The sequence below is a fragment of the Notamacropus eugenii genome, chromosome 2 (genome assembly GCF_028372415.1).
Source record: "Notamacropus eugenii isolate mMacEug1 chromosome 2, mMacEug1.pri_v2, whole genome shotgun sequence".
NCBI classification, from domain to species: Eukaryota; Metazoa; Chordata; class Mammalia; order Diprotodontia; family Macropodidae; genus Notamacropus; species Notamacropus eugenii.
In genome coordinates, this window is record NC_092873.1 from 334,190,717 (window position 1) to 334,204,785 (window position 14,069).

The window sequence follows — 14,069 nt, forward strand, 5'->3', positions numbered from 1 at the left end:
TTGAAGTGCTACCTCACACCTATAAGCTTGGCAAAGATGACAGAATTCCAAAATGATAATTACTGAACAATTGTGAAACAAAGTTACAAAAGCATGCTATTGGTGGAGATCAGAATTGACCCAACATTCTGGAAAGCAATATGGATTTCAAACCCCAAAGTCTACGTTTATCTTTTTACCTAGTGATGCCACTGCTAGGCATATTCCTCTTAAGTACACAAAAAGGACCACGTGAAGCAAAATATTTAAATGAGCACTCTTTTCTTGCAGGAAAGAAATGGAATTAAAATGGTTGCATATCACTTGTGTGATTACTGAATAATTATTATATATGAATGTAATGGAATAATATTGAATAATAAGAAATCACACAAAGGATAGAGTCAGAGAAAATTGGAAGGACCTCTATAAACTGATACAGAGTGCAGTAACGAAAATAAGTACAATTTCTACGATGACTAATATTTTAATGGAAAACAACTGTGAATGACTTGAGCATTTCAATCAATAAAATGACTAATCATGACTTCAGAAACGTAATCTTGAAGCAGCCTTTCTACCTCCTGGCAGAGTACTGATGGATTAGAGGTGCAAAATGAGACATACATTTTGAGACACAGCCAATGTGTGGATCTGTTTTGTCCAATTATACCTATTACTTATGAGGTAGGTTTTTCTTTTAGTGAGAGTGTGACTTAAAGGGAGGAGTGGGGTGGTAATGATACAAAAGTGAAGAAAGAAAATGAAAAATTGTATACCAATGAATCACTGTAAAATAAATGAAAGAGAACAGAGTGAAAGTCATGAAGGCATCGAGATGAAAAATGAAATATTAAAACTAATACAGTAATTTGAAATATGTCTAAATAAAAGCTTACATATTAGAGATTCATGGTTTCATATTCAGTCCTATATTCTCTTCTTTTCTGCAAAGGAAAATATTAATGTTACCAGCCCAATCTCCCAGCAAGTATGTGGAGAACTTCTAGTATAAAGAAGAATATTCCCTTTCACTTCAGATATCCCTGCTATTCCTATGCCTGTCCTTTAAGGGTTGAACAGTGGTGTCCTGCACTCAGTGATGAACATTATTATGCCTGGTCATACTCTTCACATCCCAGGGATTCTGAATTCCTATGGATCATCTTCCAAGCTCTACTACATACCCCCTACCACCTGATTCCACATTCCTATCCTCCTCAACACTCCTACCAAAAAGTTTCATCCTAATTTCACCCAACCCTGTGCCCTCAGGAATGCCTGATCCATAGGCAATAAATAAACTTCCCTTCATCTTAAATCTATTCCCCACCCACTCCTCCCATTACTGAAACCTGACTCTCCCCTGATGACATAGCCTTCTTGGTTACTCTTTCTAGGACTCACTTGGGGTTGTGTGGTTTATCCTTATTCTCCAAGAGCATCATGACATCAGGGAAATGATGCCATGACTTGCAATTAAATTGGATTTGAGTGAGAGAAGTCTGTGTCTGAATTTTTCCTCAAGAATCATCTGGGTTCAAGTGGCCAGATGTAGATCAGGACAATTGGATATGACCCAGGATTCAGTGGAAGACCTTGACCTTTTTAAGTAAGGTCTTTTCAAGTTTTCACTTTGAGTGAGGCAGCACCCATTTAGTCACTAGGCCTGTTTAAGAAGTGAGTCAAGATATTGTGGTATAGGGGTACTGGAAACCCCAAAATGCAAGGGTAGAGGACACAGGTGTGCCTCAACATGCGAGCCTTCCAGTCAAAGTAGCAAGTTTATTTGTGATGCCAATACAAGTGGGCCAGACTCCTACTGAATCTGCACATTTGATGGGAGTAAGATTGATATTTTATACAGAAAGAGTGTGGAAAGATCTAGATGGAACCTAGGAGTGGCAAGTAGCCTGGGGTAGTCCAGAAGTAACAGTGAATTGGGGTCAGGATGGGAATAAGGAGTGTCAAGTAAGCTAATTAAGTAATCAAGGATTGGCTGTGGTGGGCCAGATGCATGTAACAGAGGCATCATGATCTGGGCTACTGGAATGTAAGGGAAAGTTCAGGGACTGGTTTGGAGGTAATAGAGAAAGAAGGTCTGGGTTGGATTGGTCCACAATGAAAGGATAGTTGAAAGGATTATTGACTGAGATGGACCAGATGCCTCATTTGAAACTGAGTTCCTGAAATCCGTGGGAAAGTTCAAAGGGAGGGGGAGGTTCAGATCCCATACCTCATCAAAGGGAAGGTCCCTTTAATCAAATGCCATGATGTCATGGTCCCCTTCAAGAATGAAGGATAAACCAAAACTTGTGAGTAGTCAGAGCTGGCCCAGTGGGGACCCAACATCTCCTCTCCTCTCCTCTCCTCTCCTCTCCTCTCCTCTCCTCACATGGGGCATCTTGCCCTTACCTGAGGGTGTTCTGTCCAAAGGATGGTAAATTTTGATGGCTGAAACCTACCTAGCTATCTTGGGGTTTACTGGCTAGATTTCTTCTTAAAGACCTTGCCTTAAACTCAGTTCACTCTGAGGCTCACTGATTGGCCAACAATAGGTCTCTGGCCAACTGCCACTTAATGGGGTTTTTTTTGAGCCCTGATGGCTGATAGCAGATGCAAATACTAATTGTTTTTCTTTTGGTCAGCAAACCTGAGAATCTTCCCATCCCAGTTTTTTTTTTTTTTTTTTTTTTTTGTTAAAGGGGCCATCCCTTGACTCACTTATTAAACAAGTCTAATCACTGAGTGGGCCTTGCTTCACTCAAAGTGAGAACTGGAAAAGAACCTAGCTTAAAAAGGCCAAGGTCTCCCACTGAATCCTGGGCCATCTCTAGTTGTACTGATCCACATCTGGCCACTGGACCCAGATGGCTCTGGAGGAGAAAATGATGCTGGTGGCTTTGGATAGCCCTCCCTCACTCAAAGCCAATTCACTTGCAAGTCATGGAATCATCTTCCTGATGTCATGGTCCTCTTTGAAAACAAAGGACAAAGCAGAAACCACACAAGGACTCACCATACTTTGGGTCATTTTCTTCAGCTGCCTGGTTAAGGCAAATGAGTTGGAATACTTCTTGCTTCCCACTGCCACTTCTAGGTTCTCCCCCTTTCTCCTTCACAAAGTAACCTCTCTTCCTTTGAGTTCATGCTATTCATATCAATCACCCAATCAAAATCTTGATGGCTATTGTCTAGAGACCACCAGGATTCTCTCTTCCCTTCCTCAATGAATTTCATATCTGCCTTACAATTTTTCTCTCCTCCCCAATCCCTGCCCTCATAATAAGGGACTTCAATGTACATATTGAATTTACCTCAAATTCATAACTACTCTGTTCCCCAATCACCTCTCCTCCCATGAGCTATTCCTCTACCTCTCACTATCCATACACAAAGATGGTCATAGTGTCAGTCTTACCATACCATCACTCACAAATGTGCTCTATTTTTCTTCTACCCTTTTAGCTAAACTCCTTGAAAAGAGTCTAAAATAGGTCCCCCTTCCCTTCCTCCCCTCACTTTTTCTCCTCTCATTGTCCTCTTAACCCCTTATAATCTGGATTCCTACCTTATCTCCACCCAAACTACTCTCTTCCTAGTTACTAATAATCTAGTTACCAAATCCAATGACCTTTTCTCTGTCCTCATCATGCTTGACCTCTCTGCAACCTTTGACACAGTTGATGATTCTCACCTTCTTGATACTCTTTTCTCTCCAACTTTTCAGGATACCATCTCTCCTGGTTTTTCTCCTACTTAACTGGCCACTCCTCTGTCTCCTTTGCTAGATCCTCCTCCAAATATCTACATTCTAACTGTAGGTAAATGCCAAACCGTTCCAACATCCTTGCCAAGAAATCCCAAATGGGATCACAAAGAGTTAGACAAGACTCAGCAACAATTGCATGTTTTCCAAATTCATATGAATGAAACCTAAGTAGATCTATTGTTGACCTCATTGAAACATTCAAATTTTTTCATAACCATCCTTCCTCTCCCTTTTCAGTCTTTTCACACCTTACTCCTTGCCATGCGCTCTTTGATTCAGTGACACTATTCACCTTGCAGTCCTATGAATGAGACACAGCCTCTCTTGGCTCTGGACACTTTCTTAGGCTGTCCCCAAAGCCCTTATCAACTCACTATCCTACTCTCCCTCCCCATTTCTACCTACTGACCTCTTACTTTTCTGTAAGGCCCTACTAAAATCTCTTTTTCTAAAGGAAATATTTCCCAAACCCTCTTAATTCTAGTGCCTTCCCTTTCTTATTTCCTTCCTATTTATCCTGTATATAGCATATTTGTACATATTTTTTTGCTTATTGTCTTTCCCATTCGACTGTTAAGTTCTTTGAATGTGAAGATTATCTTTTTCCTCTTTTTGTATTCCCAGCACAGTCCCTAGCACACAGGAGACATTTAATAAGTATATATTGACTAAGAAAAGCCTGAGTAATACTGAACTTTCTCCCCTTAATTGCTCCAAAGCAAAATGCTCAAGGGACCTTCTTGTTTCTCTGTTTCTTCCACTCATTCTTTATGATTGAGATTAATTTATACTGAACTTTTAGTATTACCATGGATTTTTTTTTAAATTAGACTAAAGTCATTCTTTATTATTTTGATGAGTATGATTTTAATGCTATCAGAGTGGACATGGTAGGGAGATCTGTGAAGGAGTTTTCTATTTCACAGGCTGTCTACTCTAGGGTCCTAAAGTTCTGGCTTGGGAAGTTGAGAGTCCTCCCAGAGGACTACCACCTTAAAATGTAATTTTATTATTTCTTCTAACTCTAGATTTATGATTTTTTAAAATAAAATTTGAATTCAGTGTTGACTTGAATTTTCCTGAGACTAATGAACTGATTGGACCCATGTGTCCCTGAAGTAGAAGGGCTGTTACCAATGGCTAATCTTCTTCCCTTTTATTTGAGGAGAGGGGTTAAGTAGGACAGAAGGGAGTGGGCAAGTCTTGCCTCTGTATGAGCCCCAACAGGCAGAGAGTTCTGAGATCTGCCCTTTTCTAGTTGAAGAGGAAGGAAATAAGGAGAGTAGAGTTCTCAGTAACACCAATATTATAACTTTTTTTAAATAAGGTTTTTAAGATATTCAGGGGAATTTAGAAATGATGTAAGCAAAAATTGCCATGTCAAAGAAAAATCGTTGCATTTCTCACAAGGAAGGCAAATGTTTGGAATTTTGCAGTCTCCTCTCCCTAAATCCATTTTTTTAATTGCTATTCTTTAGTCCATTTTCAATCCTGTCAGATTCTTTGTGACACCATTTTTGTAATTGTTATTGTTCTGGCAAAGATAATGAAGTGGTTTGCTATTTCCTTTTCCACAGAATTTTAAAGAAAAGGAAACTTAAGCAAAAAGGGTTAAGTGACTTGCCTACGGTCACTTAGATACTAAGTATCTGAGGCTGCATTTGAACTCATGTCTCCCAATCTTCAGGTTCAGCACTCTATCCATTGAGGCATCTAGCTGCTTGAGTTAGTGGCCATACTTTATTTGGCCACAAAATATTGTGATATATATGAAAGTAACCATCCCAGTGTGTGGCAACGTCAGTTGCATCTCCAGGTATTTGAATTGTGCCTCTGCCATCTTTCCATTGTTTAGTCAGGCAGAGACAGAGACGCTTCTGGAAGAACTATCATGATGCCCACCCAAGGAGAACACCAAGTGCAATTCAAACTTGCATTAGTTGGAGATGGAGGTACAGGGAAAATTACATTTGTAAAATGTCACTTGACTGGTGAATTTGAGAAGTATGTAGCCACCCTAGGTGTTGAGGTCCATCCTCTCATGTTCACACTAACAGAGGTCCTATTAAATTCAACATATGGGAGATAGCTGTCCAAGAAAAATATGGTGGTCTGAGAGATGGTTATTATATCCAAGTTCAGTGTGCCATTATAATGTTTCATGTAACATCAAGAGTTACTTACAAGAATGTACTTAACTGTCACAGAGATCTGGTACAAGTATGTGAAAATATCCCTATAGTGTTGTGTGGCAACAAAGTGGATGTTAAGGACAGAAAAGTCAAGGCAAAATCAATTGTCTTCCATAGGAAGAAGAATCTCCACTACTATGACATCTCAGCCAAAAGTAACTAGAACTTTGAGAAGCCCTCCCTTTGGCTTGCTAGGAAACTTATTGGAGACCCTAATTTGGAGTTTGTTGCCATGCCTGTTCTTACACCTCCAGAGGCTGTCATGGATCCAGCACTGGTCACACAGTATGAGCAGGATTTACATAGATTGCTCAGACAACTGTACTCCCTGATGAAGATGATGGCCTGTAAGGGAATGAAGCTAGAGCCCTGCATCAGAGATCTAGTTTTATAGGCAACTGTCTTGTGGTGTCAGTGAGCAGAACATGTGCTTGATCTTTGGGATGTTGAAGGAAATGAATGGGCTTCGGAGTGAATGTGGCAGTTTAAAAATATAATTCATATTTTGGGCTTGTGTATTTAGCTGTTTTGGACCACAATTACGTCCCCTTGAGTTTTAAATATGACTGTAGCAGTCCCATCACAATATTCAGTGGTGAATTTTTTTTTTTACTGTCATTCCCATTCTTTTTTCATTTAGATCATAATAAAGTTGTATTTCAAATATATATGAAAAAAACAAAACCTTACCATCCTATCAGAATCCTTTGACCTCTGGCTAACAATTATCCATGACTTCTGGCATAGGCACACAAGAGACAAAAGAAGAGATTTCAGAAGGTTATGTCAGAGATGTAGAAATAATTAATTTTGTGCCACAGCATCAGCATTGCCTATCCCTTTTGATGTCTGCTGTTCTTCAAAATATCATTTAGCCACAGAGCTTTCTTGATAAGACTGTCTCCAGATATACACACCCAACATAGAGCAACAGAAACAACACAAATCAACCAATCAGCAAGCATTAATTAAGCATTAATTATTTTCTGGGCATCATACTAGGTTCTGGGAATGCAAAAACAAAACATAAAAAAATCTTTACTATTTAAGAGCTTACTTTTTATTCAGCAGACATGTATGAACTTTACATATATTTCAATTATATATATATTACATATAGTATAGAGGTATATGCAAATATACACACCCACTTATATACATGTGATTTGCAGACATATGTATATATGTGTAAATATATATATGTATGACATATGTATATGCATGTAAATAATATATTTAAATAAACACAAGATTAATACAAGATATCTAGGAAGAGATAACAATAATACTATAATCAAGGGATCAAAAGATGTTTCATGTTGAATGCCATGCTTCTGTTGCATCTCGAAGAAGAACTGATGAAGTTCTGAACTGATGAACTATATTCCAGGCAAGGAGGATAGCTAGTGCAAAGACATCAAGCGCCATTTTTAATGAACAGAAGGAAGCCTACTTTGGTTGTACTTTTGGAGTTTGGAATTAGTTTGGGATGTTTGGATTATGGGTATGGAGAAAGGATAGGGAAAGAAACAAACATTTGTTAATCACCTACTATGCATCAGGCACCAAGGACTTTACAAATATTATCTTTGTTGATTCTTACAACAACTCTGTGAGGTAGGTGCTATTATTACTACTATTTTGCAGCTGAGGAAACACAGGCAAACAGTTAAATGTCTTGACCAGCCTTACGTAGCTAGTAAGTATCTAAGAGGGAATTTTTCTGACTCTGAGCCCATCACTCTACCCACTCTACCCATAATGGCATGGGAATAATATATAATGTGTCTCAAAATATAGGTAAAGACCAGGCTGTGAAGAACTTTAAACTCTGGAGGAACTTTTATTTTATCCAAGGCAACAAAAAGTCACTGGAGTTTATTAAATAGAAGAATAGAATGATCATATCTGTGCTTAAAGAAAATTGCTTTGGAAGCTCTTTGGAGGAAATTCAAATTGAAGCTCTTTGGAGGTATTTGAAATTTGGAGAGACTTAAGGTAGAGAAGTTAATTAGAAGGCCATTAAAATAGTGTAGGTAAGAAATTCTGAGGCCCTAAACTAATGTAGAGATTATTTGAGGAGTGAAAAGGGGATGAATCTGAAAGATATTGTGGAGATGGAAATGGTGACATTTGTGAAGAGTTAAATTAAATGGGAAGAGGAGTTAAAGATAACAGCATTACAAACTGGTGAAACTGGAAGACTGGTATTATTTTCAACAGAAATAGGGAAGTTTGGAAAAGAGATGGTTTGAAATGGGCAAAGATAAAATAAATTCTGTTTTGGACATAGTGAATTTGAGGTATTAATGGGATATTCAGTTTAAAATGTCCAATATGTAGTTGATGATGTGGGACTAAAGCTAAAAGAATGGGTTTAGATAAGCAGACCTGGGAATCATCTGCATGATTGCTCATGAACTCATCAAGAGAGGGTAAAGAGAGAACAAAGCAGATCCTGGGCTGAAACTTACGTAATACCCACTGTTTGGGCTAGTTTTATAGAGGATGACTCATCAAAAGATACTGACAAAAAGGAAGAGAGACAGAGAGAGACAGAGAGAGACAGAGACAGAGAGACAGAGAGAGAGAGAGACAGACAGACAGACAGACAGAGACAGAGAGAGAAAGGGAGGGGGAGAGAGAGAGCATTATATATATATAGAGAGAGAGAGAGACAGAGAGAGAATCATATTATGAAAACCTAGAAAGAAAGCTATTGAGGTAAGCAGACTCCTTGAAGTTTTGCTCTTCTGCCACTCAGATATCTCACCTAACTTCCTTGATCTTCTTCCTTGTGTCATTGTCAGTTTTGTAATACAAGGAGGACCACAATCAACTGATCAACAGAATGAACTAGTTTGGCTTCTATAGGCTAACTGAAGGTATACTAAGAAAAAGGTATATTAGCTGGAGCAGCTAGGTGGTACAGTGGGTAGAACACCAGTAGGTGTTCTAGGAGTCAGGAGGACCTGAGTTCAAATCTCACATTAGACACTTGACACTCACTAGCAAGTGCCTCATCCTGGGTCATCTCCAGTCATCCTGATGAATATCTGGTCACTGGATTCAGATGACTCTGGAGGAGAAGTGAGGCTGGTGATCTGCACAGCCTTCCCTCACTTAAAACAAAGTCAAGTGCAAGTCATGTCATTATTTCTCTGATGTCATGGTCTTCTTCGGCAATGAAGGATGAACACACACATATTTCTAGCTATTGTTCTCCCAAGACACTTCTATTACCCTCTCTCTGATTTTCAAAAATCAATAGTTCCCCTCTCTAGGCAAGGTTGTTCTGGTAAATGTTTAACAACTGGCTTTCTGAAAAAAAATATTAGCAACATATGTTGAAGGTCAAAATTCATTATTAACAATTTAGCCATTCATTTCTTAAGAACGACAACCAACAAATACTAAACCAATCCCTGTTTTATAGCATTTGTCAATGGTGTAGTGGATAGAGCTCTGAGCCTAGAGTCAAGATGACTCATCTTCCTGACTTAAAATCTGGCCTAAACACTTATTAGCTGTGTGATCCTGGGCAAGTCACTTAACACTGTTTGCCTCAGTTTCCCATCTATAAAATGAGCTGTTGAAAGAAATGGCAAACCACTCCAGTATCTTTGCCAAGAAAAACCAAATGGGGTCTCAAAGAGTTGGACACAAATGAAATGACTTTACAGTAACAACAAAAAGCTATAAATACTCACACTAAAAATTTAACAATTGGATTTCATTTGATAGTACATCTGACTCCATCACTCCTGAGTAGTAGTATTTAGAAGACAGCATGTTATATTGTAATAGTAATTTAAATGAGGGGATCTTTCCCATGCATTAATAGGCCCATGTGACCTGCCTGAGTCACATGGAAGTCTGAGTCACCTGGAGCCTGTGGTGGGAGGAATTTCCTGAATGGGAACAGGAAGAGGTGGAGGTAGAGTAGAGATGAAAGGATGTTGGTCAGAGTCTAGTCAGAGCTAGGTAGGAAGCAAGCAAGCAGGCAGCTGGCTAGCATGAGTGAAAGAGCTTGTTTGTGATTTTGTTTAAGACAGCCTGCTTGTCATTTGTTTAATGGAGTTGATTTGTGGGAATCCTAGAAAGGGAAGACTTGGGGACGGTGTTTTTCTATGCATTGTTATTGTGTATAGATTTTTGTTGCTATGATGGATTTGGCTTTCTAGTGTCTGAATAAATGTTTTGGTTCTGTCTTTCATGTGGACAGTCTGTTGTATTTCACAATTCAAAATTGTGCTGGGATACTCATGGCCACCATATGTGCTGTGAATAACACACTGGCACCAGAAATGGTGATGGGGAGAGAATCGCAAAATATCTGACATCTGTTTGAAGACAGAAAGGCAGAGGAGACAGAGGAAGAAATGGATGTCCCAGGGTGGGAGGATTTGCCTTATTCCTTTATAGCAAGAGAATGGATTAAAGGCAACAGGCTCTGGGAAAACTGAGAACCTAGGCTACAGAAGGGAGAACCTAGAGACTTAGAAAAATATTTGCAAGTAATACCAGTAGAACCAGGGAAAGAAAGGCAAGGGTGTGTAGGAGAAGATGGGCCTTGCTAACAAGCTATCTAATTATATGTAAAAGCAGCCAAGTAGCTTGAGGAGAAGGCTCAGATAGAAGGGAGCTGGTTGGTTTGCATGAGAGGCTTTTTATGATGAAGCTTTCAAATTCTCTTTAGAAGAGCAAGCCAGAGGATCTCACATAGAAAAAAAAGCTGTTGTTGGTTTGGCTCACAGAAGGAGGAAAAAGTTAATAATAAGAAAGTGAATGCAGACCTTGCAATAGCTGGGCTTGATTTCGGTCTAAACAGAGGTCAGGAGGATGTGTGGGAGGAGAGTGAAACAAATGAAGAGGCTGAGGTCCGGCCAGGAAGGAGGAGAATAAGGGGGCCCTCACAGTTTTGGGGGAGGTAATAGACGATTTTACTCAGCAGGAGGTCATAGATATTTTGAGTTGGTTCACCTAAAGGATGGGAAAATCGTCGGAACCTTGGATGGTGAGAACTAGTGAAAAAATAAATTTCCTTGAGAGAGAAGAATAAACAGCCAGCAGATTCAAAGTTAGAATAGATTGACAAGAAAAGAATTGTTTACCTCTCTACTGAGAGCAAGGGTAGATTTTGGAAGAATAGATGGCATCCAAACTAATGAACGATATAAAATGAATCAAGGAAAAAAGCTTGATTTTAGACTGAACAGAGAAATGACAACTGCCCCTACTAAACCTCCTGAAACATTGTATCCAAGTGCATCATACCTGCAAGGAGAATGGGAGGTTGGCCAGGCTCCAGCTCAGATTAAAGAAAGTATACCTCTAGCCCTAATGATGACCCCCAAAATTGCAAGTTAGAAAACAGTAAACAACAGTGAATGAGGCTGTGACAGTGGGTTCATGGACCCCAGAAGTGTGGCTGACCCTATATCCATCCTGCTTTTGCTTATTGTCTCTGTTTCTTTTTGGTTTTTTGTCTGTTCACCTTGTTTGTCAGATTTATTTTCTTCAGGCTTACTACCCTCAACCTGCAGATGCCTGACTGATTAAGCTGGATGTCACCCCCTGTCCATGACTGTGATGTGTCATCCCCAGACCTGGCTTCAACCAAGCTCTGGATGCCAGCTAAAGAACTGATCTCTCAAATGGGACCTCTTCGGCAGGGACAGTTTGTTGACACCAATTGTCTAAGATATTGTTTCATAGGCTTATTTTTCTGTTATCCCTGTTAAAATTCTGTTGATACCAGTTGTCCCACCTCCTTGACCTATATGATGAATATGAAAGATCTTGGGGCCCCATGTAATGGTAATTTAAATGTAGAGATCTTTCCCATTCATTAATGGGCCCATGTGACCTGCCTATGTCACATGGAGGTCTGAGTCACATGGAGCCTGTGGTAGGAGGAGTTTGTTGAATGGGTGGAACAGGAAGGGGTGGTACAGGAAGAGGTGGAGCTGGAGCAGAGCTGAGAGGAAATTGGTCAGTATCTAGTCAGAGCTGGGAAGGATACAGACAAGCAGGCTTCTGGCTAGCCTGAGTGAAAGAGCTCAATTGTGATTTTGTTCAAGAGATATTGATTTTAATTTGTTTAATGGAGCTGGTTTGTGGGAAGCCTAGCAAGGGGATGGCTTGGGGATGTTGCTGTTCACTGCATGGGGATGTTGTTGTTCTATGCATTGTTATTATGTATAGATTCTTGTTACTATGATGGATTTGACTTTCTGGTGTCTGAATAAATGTTTGGTTCTGTCTTCCATGTGGAGAGTCTGTTATATTTTGTGATTCAGAATGCACCAGGATATTCATGGCAATCATGGGTGCTGTGAATATTGCATTGGTGCTACATATATGAAACATGCAGGGTCCATTTAAAAATTCTTCAATGTGGAATATAATCATTGTGTTACTAACAAAATGGATATTAAAAGCTAATAATAAGATCTGAATAATTAGGTATTATCTTGTTAGTTTCAAAATAATAATAGCTGATGTTCTCTGCTATTTACTATGAACTTTATGTGCATTAGCTCATTTGATACTCACAAGAATCCCATAAAGTAGAAATTATAATCATCTCTATATTATAGTTGAAGAAACTGAGGTTCAGAAATGTTAAATGATTTGCCCAGTGTCATACAATTTGGAAGCATCAAAGGTAAAATTTAAATCCAGATCACCCTGACTCCAGATCAGTGCTATATCTACTACACCACTCTGTCTCTGAAATAGAAATACTGTTGTACACTTCTTTTTTTGACAAATTTGGATTTTGACCTTATTTCTTTGTTATGTTTGAATCATACATTCAGGATTCTAATCATAAAAAATGGAAATAAATACTGTTTTAAAATTTACCTCCCAAGTTCAGCTAGCTGACAACTTACCAAATGTAGATAGAAATAGAAACAAGGAACCTGTAAAAAATAAATAAGTGCAGAATAGTACCTAAATTGTCCTCTCATAATGGCATTTCCTTTGGTACAAGTCAAAGACAAATCCATTTCAGTAATGACAACCATTTTGTGGTAGAGAAAATGAAACTCTGCTGTCATACAGATACAGAAGAGAGTTTAACATGCATCTATGATTTAAAACTTTTTTATTACTTTAAAAAGCTGCAGTGCTTCACTGTTCCAATGCATAAACCTGAAAAACAGTATCTGTTGTACAAATACCAGCTGAGTCCCATAATGCCATAGTATCTGAAAACTTCACATTAAGAGTCATTCCTCAGAGAAGATCAATGAATTAGGGTAACTAACATATCTATGAGCAGGTTGTGATATACTACCAACAGAGAAGTCTTTAGGAGATGTACAAATGAATGTCATCAGAAAGATATATGATTGGAAAGGAAGCAAGAAAGAGAGATAGCTAGTGAACAGCCTGAGAGTTTCAGTGGCATTTACAAAATGTCTGTAGATCTAGGGAATGGCAAAACAGAATTTCAGAGTTAGAAAAGATCTCAGTAATCTTCTAATCCCACCCATACCTGAAAAGGAATCTCTACCACAACAAACTCAACAACTTGTCATCCAGCACGTTTTTGAAGATATTTAGTGAGGAGGAAGAATGTATCATTTCATGTCCTGGTTTCTCCAGTTGCTAGTGCTTTCCTTTTTAAAAAATCCTGTGATCTATTCTGTATCTATCTTATAGGTACTCAGTTACTTTTAAGTTGTCCTGTATGTTGGAACAATGTTTTATCTTTCTTTGGATCTCTAGTTTACTACAGTGACTGGTAAATGGTGACTGCTTCATAAAAGCTAGTTCCCTTATTGACTTGCACTTAGGAATAACACCAATTGTTAGGAAGGTTTTCCTAACCTCCCATGTAAAAGCACTTTCGCCTTTTAGAAAGGCCTTCATTACACTGAAGAGTCACATAAGATGAGAAGGCAGGGCTAGTTTGCCATTTGCAGGGAATAGCCACTGTTGGGGACATAGATCGATCAAAGTAATGCAGGAAGGAAATCCTGTTTTCAGAACTATGTACAGAGTATTATCAATGGTTTGGCTACAGTATGGTGGTTTTGTTATATTTTTTTCAGTAACAACAACCCCAATGTTAATAGGGTATAGAAAGAAGGGATATATTGATGTGAGAAGTA

General features: G+C 38.8%; 1 long non-coding RNA gene and 1 pseudogene across 1 annotated transcript in view; both read left to right on the top strand.

The window, feature by feature from the left end:
• The window catches only part of LOC140528070 (uncharacterized), a 173,995-nt gene extending 161,819 nt beyond the window's left edge, over nt 1–12,176 (top strand). The window contains exon 4 of the long non-coding RNA XR_011975052.1: nt 11,453–12,176. This is a non-coding gene — a long non-coding RNA (uncharacterized lncRNA). The remainder of the gene's footprint in view (nt 1–11,452) is intronic.
• On the top strand, nt 5,646–6,445 carry LOC140523981 (GTP-binding nuclear protein Ran pseudogene; annotated as a pseudogene).
• Nucleotides 12,177–14,069: the final 1,893 nt, after the last annotated feature.